At 38.2% G+C, this 10,093-nt stretch overlaps 1 pseudogene; it reads right to left on the bottom strand.

Moving 5' to 3' along the window:
- Positions 1–4,890: 4,890 nt before the first annotated feature.
- Positions 4,891–7,128, bottom strand: LOC148205237 (uncharacterized; annotated as a pseudogene).
- Between the last annotated feature and the right edge of the window lie 2,965 nt (positions 7,129–10,093).

The raw sequence follows: 10,093 nt of genomic DNA, 5'->3' as shown, positions 1-10,093 counted from the left end.
AAGATGTACTCATGACTAGCTCTCAAGATGAAAAGCCCAAGGTTAAAGGTAAGCATGGTTTATTGTTTCAGGTACCGAAAAAAGAGAAGACTGGAAGAGGAAGGAAAGTTCCTGATGACTGGATGAAAGAACAAATCCAACTGGGTACACCTGTGAGAGTCAAAAACAAATTGTGGGTTGTGAAAGGCTATAAAGAAAAGGAGATGATAGAGATAGAGTCTCCATATTCTAGAAGAATCAAAACAGTACACAGGAAGCAATTGAGGAGTTGGTGGAATATGGACATCAACCAGGAAGAAGGAACTTGAACTTTATTGGGTCAAGCTAGTGACGTTAAAAGAGCGCTTGCTGGGAGGCAACCCAGTGATTTAAGAACTTTTAATTTTTGGTTTGGTGATGTAATTTTGAACTTTTGGGTATTTTTGTTTTTGTTATAAGTTTGTTACAGGGTTTACATCTACTGATGGATGTTAGGCGGAAGAGTATCTACTGAAGGATACTATGTTTGTATACACCTACTGATGGGTGTTGGTAAGAAAGATTTGCATCTACTGAAGGGTGCTGGAGGATTTTGGGTCAGGCTCGTGACGTTAAACAAGCGCTACCTGGGAGGCAACCCAATTGATTGAATTTATCTGTATTGTTTGTTTTGATTCTGCTTTAGTTGCATGATAGGGATTGAATGTTTGAGTGATCTGAGAACTTAATTGCAGGGAGCAAGTCAGGGGAATGAGTAGAAGGCACCTAGGGTAAGCTAGGAAGAAGAAAAGCACAGCACGAAAGTGCCGCTGAGCGGTGGTATCGTAAAATGGGCTTAGGTTGCCCCTTAGCGGAACCCGAGCCCATTAGGGTATTTTTATACCCTAAGTCACGCTTTGGCCTCTATTTTCAGATTCTTCTCTGCATACACACACTCCTAAACACTTTTCCAAAGGTTCTCTACATTTTTCCTTTTATTCCTCTTTATTCTGTTTAGAAAATCTCCCTTCCACTCACTTTCTCACTAGTTTACCATCTAAGTTTGGGGTTGGGATAGAGCATCATTGATGGGGCTGAGTGTTTCAAAGCACTAGAGCAGGATTTGTTTTATCAATCACTTTTGTTTTTAGAATAGGGTTTGATGTACTCAATTGGAAACTTTGTCTGTTATGATGGTTTGCTTATGATTGTTGTTTGATAAGTAATGCTTGATGATGCTTTGATATTGATTGATGTTGAGATGTGCACATTAGATGCTTATACAGGTGATTCACAAGCTTTGTGAACAAATGCATGATATTGTGATTGTGATTATGATACTAAGCAGGATGTTTATGTCAAATGTGAATGAGCTTATGTGTGAGGTTTTGAGCTTCAGAGTTTTTTGTGATTGAATGCTATTCCTTTGGAAGCATGAATGACTTTGCCCAGGTTTTCTATGATTGAATTACTTGCTTGTTTGCATCATATGATCAAGGCCATTTGTTGGTAAGCCTTATATTAGCCAATTTCATGATTAGCCACTAAAAGAGAACACTTTGTGTTCTATCCTTTGAACCCTTAGCCTTGAACATGATTTGAAAACCCTTATTGAAAAGCTTTACCTTGAGTTAAGATGAGAATATTTTGTGGTATGTATAAATGTTCAAGTTTGGGGTTGTTGGAAAATAGAAAGGGAAATTGAAAGCATTGAGCTAAGAGCTAAGAAATAAGAATGTGAAAAGAAAAAGAAAAAGAGAAAGAAAAGAAAAGAAAAGAAAAAGCAAAGCTTAATGCAAAAGAAAGTTGGGAAAAGCAAGAATGATTGTGTTGATATGATTCTCTTAACTCAAGGGTTTTGTGATCCAGAAAAACCAATTTTCTTGTTAGCCCAGCCAAATTATAAGCCATTGAAAAGTCCTTGTGATGATGCATGCTTGTGAATTTATTTGATTTTGGTTAAATGAAAGGCAAAGTTAATTCATGTGACATTGTGATAGTAGAATGAATGAGTGATTACCTCTTATACACTTGTGTTTGAGTGAAACACTTTACCTAGTGAGGAAATATTCATTGAGCACATGAACATCCATGATTAGTTGATTGATCATTCATGAAAAATAGCATTTGTTGGTTATTAAGTGACTTTGTGAACACCAAAGCATGCGTACATCTTGATTGCAATCTTTGTCATGAGTTTGATTGAAGTTTTACTTATCTTGAAAAGAAGATTTTTGAATGAGTGAACCATTATACGGATTGGTAGAAGATTGAGTTACATCTTGTTTGCTTGAGGACAAGCAAAGTTCTAAGTTTGGGGTTGTGATAACAGTTGAAAAACTGTTATTTTCATGCTTAAAATTGATACTAAAAGCAACCTTTAACACTTAGAAACTAGCTTGAAATCATGCTTTTGGTTATGTTTTTAGAAATAAGAGAGCTGGACAGGTTTATGCTTGATTTCAGTGTTTTTATGCTGGTTTTAAGGTGAATTTGGTGAAAGAAGTGAAGAAGGATAGAGATGGCATCAGAAAAGACATCAAAAAGTGCAAAAGGAGAAGTCGCAACTGCCACTCAGCGGCAGTTTACCGTTGAGCGGCACTCAGGCAGTCACGTTGGATCCGCTGAGGGGTGAAAAGGCCGTTGAGGGGAGAAAAACAACTCACGCACTTACCGCTGAGCGGCACTATTTTTGGGCTTGGGCCTAATTTTCTGTAATTTTAGAATAGTATATAAGCTTTAGGACGTCCTAGGGTTTGCATCTTTGGCAGAGACGAAGCAAACACTCCCTTTTCCACCCCTTGAAGGAAGATTTTGGATGCTCAGGCTACCTCCTCCTCTTTCTAGGGTTCTATCTTTCATTCTTTCACTATTGTTCATCTAGTTTCACCATGAATATGGTGAACTAAACCTTGTATTGTTGTTGGGGAATCAATGTAGTCTTGTGAAACTCTCATATATGGAATTTGTGATTTAATGTCTTATATTAAGATATATGCTTTCTTTCATCTTTAGCTAGGGTTTTTCCTCTTTGCTTATTGCTTCCTTTGTTTAACTCATTCATTGCCATGATTATTGATTTTGTCGATACGGGAACGTATGGGGAAGTCTAGATCCGGGGAATTTCTCCCAATAGCATATTGGTTGCCTTTAAGCTCCTGAACTTTAAGAACTAATTACTAGGAATGCTAGGAATTGTATGAACTCGTAATTTAGAGAGTGGCATTAGCATTGATGATAAGAATGATGAATTCCTGAAAATATATGAGAGTGGATAAGATAAAATTGATAACCCCAACAACATACTCATCCATATAATTCATTGAAGTGTTTGTTTTATTCTATACCATTGATCAAATTCATGCATACATGTTTAGTTATTGTCTTTTGCATTAAAACCTATAATCAATTTGTTCTTAAGTCTTAAATAATCAACAAATCACATAGCTAAACTAGGTCGTGAGTCCTTTGGGAGAACGATACTTGGTCTTACCTTGTTTTATTACTTGATACGATTCGGTCACACTTGCCGATTGTTAAACAAGTTTGTGGCGCCGTTTTTCGGTGTTCATAAATTTGTCATCACCTGCGTCATGGAATGCAGCTTCTGTTCAAGCACTCTTTGTATTTCTTTTTGTTCTTGTAGCTGCTCCATGAATCGTTGCTCCATTGATCTCATGCTTTGGTTGAGTCTTTCCTCCCACTGAAGATCCATCTGCCTCAGTGCCTCCTGACTCATTGATTGAGTGATTTTTTTTGTGGGGCCAAAGTTGTCACGAAGACCAATTGCCCTAGGAACTCCACGTACACGTCTTGGGTGCTCGGGTCTTCCGATGGCCGTTGTTAGAATGTCGTCCCTACCTTGGCCAACATGTTCCCTGAGTCTGCTGCTCAACCAACTCATCCTGCACATACAAAAACGAAGATACTTAGAAGACATGTTGTGATAGATACACAATCAAATAATGTTTAGAATTTGAACTTACAATTCTTTGTGAGATCAAGGCTGCTGACGAAGATGACATGTTCCCATCAAATTTAGTCCGAGCAGCCTTCCATAGCTCGTACCTAGCAGGTGCAGGTGCAGGTGCTAGGTCCGGCGACTCAAGTCCCAAGGCATTCGCTCTAGACTTTCTAAGTTTTTTTTCCAGTTTTGCATAACCACCTCGTGATAACAAGTGTGATGCATCGTTTAGCCGTTGTCTTTCTTGGGTGGCTAACCTTTTACCCTGTAAAACCATGTACATAAATAAGTGTAAAATCATAAGAACTCAATGAAAGGTTTTAAGTTGTTAAGAAACAGACCTTCCATTCCTCAGTCTCTCTAGATGCACGAAACTGTATCCAGTCCTCCTCTGTGAAGGTATACTGCTGACATGGATTTTGATCTTGTCTGTCTCCAAAGACATATAGTCGTGTCAGCCTTGTCTTGAAATCCCTCCATCTTATCGCTATATGCGATAACACTTTCTTTCTAATTTGTATCGTGTTTGGAATATCATAATGTTACTGTTTAAAACAGAACACATGTTATTGATTTGAAAAGATGAAAGAAATAAGTATATCAACAGTGTTGTAAGTAAACATACCTGAATATCTTGCCATAAGAGGTTCTTGTCGACCTCTGAGACGTCATCCCAAGTTGCATGAAGGATAGAGACATGGCTTTTTGCTAATTTACCCAGATAACTCCTAAACCTATCAGCATTTGGCCCTGATGCCTGACCTGATCTGGGGTCAATCTCAACATGTCTCCTCTGCCCATCAACGCCTCCGGCTGTCACATCTACCAATCATGTGACGCCTCGACCACGTCTGGTCTGTCCCGATCCTGAGTCTGAGGCCGACATACCTGAAAAATTATACAAGGTTAGTAATAATTCAATTTTGATGAACATAAATATAAAGTCAATAATTAACTATCACAACCTATTAAGATATTGTTTTCTCCCAAATCCCTTCATTGTGATCACTACGAATTGCCTGGATGACATCGGCAACGTCATCAACTGGGTCTTCAATGGGTCTAGATGCAACAGATGTTGTCTCAAGTATATCAAGAGAATCGTCATCATCATGTCCATGCATGTTTTTTCCTTCTAAAACCACGGACAATTTTTTATTCGCTGGATCATTTACGTAAAATATTTGTCTTGCTTGACTAGCCATGATAAATGGTTCATCAGTGTAATTCATCTTGTTCAAGTCTACCAATGTGAAACCAAAGTCATCTGTCATGACACCATAATTTATATCAACCCATTTACACTTGAAAACCGGGACTCTAAAAGTGACATAATCAACTTCCCATATTTCTTGTATTTTTCCAAAATAACTCATGGATGCTGTGATTGGATTTTTGTCTTTAGAACTAGCAAAGTGGACAACCTCAGCTTGTAGTGTGACGCCACTATTTTGAACTCTACTTTTTTCATCTTCTACCTTTGTCTGAAAAGAAATATTGTTTATATAGTACCCACCATATGTAATGACATCTGCGTTCGGTCCACGAGATAACCTCAATAAACTTTCAGAAACATCTGGAGTCGCATAAATCTTTTTCTTAAACCATTGTAAGAAAGTTTTGACATGTTCACTAAGATGTCATTTTTCACTCATTCTTGGGTTTGCTACCTTTATTTCATTAATGTGGTCAGAAATGTAAGCAATCACATCAACAGTGTTGTTTAAGATGTATAAATGAGCTTGGTCAACTTCTTTTTTGCTAACTCTTTGAATTCTCACACCTCGAACACCCTTACCTTCACATTTTCCTTCATGTCTGCTCTTGGGAAGACCCATTAGTTCACAAGATGGCATATAACTTGAACAAAATTCAATGGCTTCCTCTGCAACGTATCGCTCTATGATTGAAGCTTCTGGTCTATATTGATTCTTGACATATCCCTTTAAGATCTTCATGTATCTTTCAACTGGGTACATCCACCTTAAGAAGACCGGCCCACATATTTGAATTTCTCTGACTAGATGAACAATCAAATGTACCATGATATCAAAAAAAGAAGGTGGAAAATACATCTCCAATTGACACAGTAGTCTTATTCCTTCATTTTCCAATTCATCTAAACCTCGAGGGTCAACAACTTTCTTGCAAATGCCATTAAAGAAAAAACTCGGGCGTGTCAGAATACCCCTAACAGAATGAGGTAATATGCCTCGAATAACAACAGGTAACAATTGTTGCATCAATACATGACAATCGTGGGACTTTAAACCAACTAACTTTAAGTCTTGCATAGAAACAAGGTTACTAATATTTGAAGAATAACCTTGTGGAACCTTCACACTTCTTAAACAGTTACAAAAACTCTTGTTTTCTTTTTTAGAAAGTGTGTGACAGGCTGGGGGCAGATAGGTGCGTCTTCCTATTATCTGTGGATGTAACTTGGATCGGATTCCCATGTCAGTCAAATCTTGTCGTGCTTTTATTCCGTCTTTGCTCTTCCCTTTGACGTTTAATAAAGTTCCGATGACACTGTCACAAACATTTTTTTCAACGTGCATCACATCAATACAATGTCTAACAACAAGGTGACACCAATATGGAAGCGTAAAAAATATTGATTGTTTCTTCCAAATGTTTTTTGCAAGGGTACTTTTATGATGTTTTCCAAACACAATGTCAATGTTTTTGACTTCGTTGTACACCTCTTCACCATTCCGGGGTCTGCACACAACCTCATCCTCAACACTTCCATTAAATGCTTTTTTCAATCTACGATAAGGGTGATTACGAGGAAGGAATTTTCAATCTCTTGTATATATTGTCTTCTGTCCATGCTTTAATTGATGGTAATTAGTGTTTTCTTCACATGTGGGACATGCAAAATGACCTTTAACACTATAACCGCTGAAGTTTCCATATGCTAGGAAATCATTTATAGTGCAAAACAACATTGCACGCAAACGGAACTGTTCCTGAACATGTGAATCAAACACGTCCACCCCTTCTTCCCACAACAAATTCAAATCATCAATTAAAGGTTTTAAGTAAACATCAATGTCATTTCCAGGTTGTCTAGGACCCGATATCATCATGGACAACATCACATATTTTCTCTTCATGCACAACATAGGAGAAAGATTGTAAATCATCAACATTACTGGCCATGAACTGTGTTTGCTACTTAAGTTTCCATACGGATTCATACCATCAGTTGCAAGTGCAAGTCTTAAGTTTCTTGGATCTGCACCAAACTCCGGAAATTTTTCATCAATCTTTTTCCATTGGGGTGAATCAGCAGGGTGTCAAAGAAGACTATCGCACTTTCTTTCGTCAAAGTGCCATTTAAGGTTCTTTGCATCTTCTTTAACAAAGAACATACGTTTGAACCTAGGTATTATAGGCAAATACCACATCACCTTAGCAGGTGCACCATCATTACCTTCATCGGCAGTGTTTCTGTCATATTTCTTTTTAAAACGGGATAAACCACATGTTGGACAATACTTTAGTGAAGCAAAATCCTTTGTGTGTAAAACACAATCATTAGGACAAGCATGTATCTTTTGATATTCAAGACCATTGGACATAAAAAAAATTTTGCCTCGTAATTACGAATAGGCAGAGTATTATTTTCTGGAAGCATCTCCTTCAACAACTCCAACAACTTGGTGAAACTTTTATCGGTCCATCCATTCCTTGCTTTTAAACTAAAGAACTTTAAAATTGCAGCCATACGTGTAAAGTTCGAGCATCCGAGGAACAACATTTGCTCTGAATCATTTTTTAGAGAATTATACAAATTAGCTCTTCCAAAACTATCTTCACCGACATCACATATCATGTCCTCTAAATGATCACTCATCCATTCTTCCACATAATCCGTTCCTCGTGACGTGGTAGGCTGGTCCAATACTTCTCCATGCCAAGTCCAAACGGTATAAGTCCTCATGATGCCGAACATGAATAGATGTCACGCATATTGCCTAAGTCTTGCCGTATTTGATTAAGACAACGCACACAAGGAAAAAAATATGTCCCGTTCACAGACTTAGCATTTTGTTCAACGTATTGCAAGAACTCTGAAACACCCTTATCATATTCTTCACTGATGTGACGTTCATTCATCTAGCTTCGATCCATTCTATGTTCGTGAAATCATCAGTTTAACTTTTTAACTCTCACAAGGTTAGGCCCTACCCATTCAAAAAAATTAATTTTCATAGTTTGCTATGACACGTGCATTGAAGTCTACATCATAAATTTGATAAAATTTCGGCAGCATTTCGCGTTGGTCTCCGAAATACACGAAATGAGAGTAGTCAACGATGACCACAATCAAATATGCATCCGGAGAACAACACAAATATTGAACCGAAAGTTTATCAATCTTATCCATAGACTCCAACTTACATGTTCTTGCAAATTATGAAAATTAATTTTCTCAAACTGTCCAATATTCGGACAATTCAAAATTTAACACAAACGATTAAAAGATTAATTGTTTGTGTTAAATTTCAAACGGGAACTAAGGGTCACTCAATGATTTGATACTTATAATCTAACATGAAAATATAATAACACAACTAATACATGCATATTCAAAAGCCAATAACACATGCAAACCTTAAAGTAAAAAACATGCATACACAAAACCCTATAAAAAAATTATTAACGAAGAAACTACCCAAAGAGCATATTCAAAATGAAAATGGAGGGAAATGGAGGAGTGGACGACCTAAAACGTAGGCCAAAAAACGCCGCCCAAGAACACGCAACAAACTGTACCAAAACGCACCGAAAAAGATTTTTAATCGGTCCAAATGAAAGATATTTCATCACTTAACAATTTAATCGGAATAAAAGTAAGATTAAATGGTCCAAAACAGATAAAAAAAGCAACCTGGAAATGCAAGGCGTAGAGGGAAAACGCGAGGAAGACGATGAACAGTGAGCGTAACTCCTCGCGGGTTCGCGTTTTGGTATGAATGCCCTTAGACGTCCGTTACTGGGAGGCCCCGACGTCTATAATACTCTAGACGTCAGGGCAGTCACTAATATGACGTCTTCTGGTTTTAAATATTGATATTCGCGGGGGATTTTAGACGTCCGTTAGAGGGGCCCCGCCGTCTATAATATTATAGACGTCCGGCCCCTCCAGAAAGGACGTCTAAGAGGCTGACAGGGTAGTTGAAGAGTTAATTGCGTTCAGCCTTTTAGACGTCCGTCCTGGAGGGGGTCGGACGTCTATAATATTATAGACGTCGGGGCCCCTCTAACGGACATTTAAAAGGCTGAAGCAATGAACTCTTCAACTTCCCCGTCAGCCTTTTAGACGTCCGTTAGAGGGGGCCGGACGTCTATAATATTTTAGACGTTCGGCCCCTCCCGGACGGACGTCTAAGTTGCTGACAGGGTAGTTGAAGAGTTAATGCGTTCAGCCTTTGAGACGTCCGTGCTTGGAGGGCCCAGACGTTCGGCCCCTCCCGGACGGACGTCTAAGTTGCTGATAGGGTAGTTGAAGAGTTAATGCGTTCAGCCTTTTAAACATCTGTCAGAGGGGGCCGGACGTCTATAATATTATAGACGTCGGGGCCCCTCCAGGACGGACGTCTACAATCCCACTTGTTTACATTTATGCCACCGGTCAATTATTTACGTTCGGGTTTTGTGGACGGACGTCTATTGGGTGACGTTCCAATTTTGCACTAGTGATCACTAGTTCATAATGTCTTGTCTCCCTAGCAATTAATCATGCATTATATTTGCACAGAAGCTTAAAGACAATCGATCCTCCAATTCCTATGTCTAGGTAATATTGCTTCTGTGAGAATTTCTCCAATTCTAGATTTCCCCGTATGTGTCCATATCGACAAAATCAATGACCATGCAATTGAATGAGTTAAAGAGATCATGCATAGAGTGTAGAGGAAAAACCCTAACAATTAATGAAGTAAAGCATATATAATCAAGAATCAATTCAATACATGAGAGTTTAAGAGGTTACATCTTTCCCAACAACATATAGGTTTAGTTCCTGATAACAATTGAAAAACTGTTATTTTTATGCTTAAAATTGATACTATAAGCAACCTTTAACACTTAAAAACTAGCTTGAAATCATGCTTTCGTTTATATTTTTGGAAATAAGAGAGCTAGACAGGTTTATGC

Source organism: Vigna umbellata, chromosome 1, assembly GCF_029865625.1.
Source record: "Vigna umbellata cultivar VRB3 chromosome 1, Vumbellata_1.0, whole genome shotgun sequence".
Taxonomy (NCBI): domain Eukaryota; kingdom Viridiplantae; phylum Streptophyta; class Magnoliopsida; order Fabales; family Fabaceae; genus Vigna; species Vigna umbellata.
This window is presented reverse-complemented; position numbering and strand designations above follow the sequence as displayed.